The 992-nt window shown below is 24.8% G+C and overlaps 1 long non-coding RNA gene across 1 annotated transcript; it reads right to left on the bottom strand.

Moving 5' to 3' along the window:
• Window positions 1-79: 79 nt before the first annotated feature.
• On the bottom strand, window positions 80-992 carry LOC106689573 (uncharacterized). The gene is made up of 3 exons (XR_001344465.2): window positions 968-992; window positions 290-337; window positions 80-159 (listed from the first exon to the last, which is right to left on the bottom strand). It is a non-coding gene; the product is annotated as an uncharacterized lncRNA (long non-coding RNA).

Here is a 992-nt window from a genome sequence, read left to right as displayed (position 1 = left end):
AATAAAATAAAATAACTAAATTTGAATTCAGGTAACAAAACAACTAAAACTTTAAAAAGCTTAATATCTATTATTGTATTAAATTGAAATGGTAGTTACCTAATCCACCGCTACTACCTCCATTTCCACCAATGTGTCCTGATCCAGAGTGACTTCCATCTAAATGAAAAAAAAAATTAGGTAATTAACTATATTGATATGTCTAAATAAATTTGAATTTAGGTAACAATGCAACTAAAATTTCAAAAAGCTTATATTTGTGCTTATATTTAAGTGAAAAACTGTTTACCTAATCCGCCGCTAACACCTCCATGTCCTGATCCAGTGTGACTTCCTTCTAAATCAAAAAAATTCTTTTATTAATTAAATATATTGATTCTCTAAAATAAATTTGAATTTAGGTAATAATACAACAAAAATTTGAGAAAGCTTAATATTAATAAGTAATTATACTTAATGTATTCCATACTAGTAAATATTAAAATACCCCATTTTTAATCAATATTCATTCATTTTTAATATTGTATCCTTATTAGGCAAAGAGGATAGAATAGAACAATCCCATTTGTATGATATTCAATTTTATTTTTATAATTGAGTGACTTTATACAAAATATTTATTATTTATTTTTTCATCTGTTTTTTCAGTTTTTAGTCACATATATAGATTTATTATGTTTTTATATAATTTATTTAAGATCTGCAGACCTAAAGCCTGCAAAATTGGGAAGGAATTTTGAGTTATTCACGACTATTTTGTTTATAAGTTTAATTATACCAAACCCTCAACATCATCATCTTATTAATATGCGGATAGCAAAGATGAACTATTTTGTACATAATATAGTTTCAGATAATTCAAATATTATTATATTTAATCCTGAAATCATTTAATCAATAAAGAAGTTGAGTTGTTTCAGTATTTCTATGATTTTCTTAATTATGTTTTCATGATTGATCCTCTTACCTGAACTTCCACTCCAACCTCCATG

This window comes from Halyomorpha halys, unplaced genomic scaffold, assembly GCF_000696795.3.
Source record: "Halyomorpha halys isolate HHAL.00 unplaced genomic scaffold, Hhal_1.1 Scaffold1397.1, whole genome shotgun sequence".
In the NCBI taxonomy this organism is placed as follows: Eukaryota; Metazoa; Arthropoda; class Insecta; order Hemiptera; family Pentatomidae; genus Halyomorpha; species Halyomorpha halys.
The sequence above is the reverse complement of the archived record's forward strand: the minus strand, read 5'-3'. Positions and strand labels throughout refer to the sequence as shown.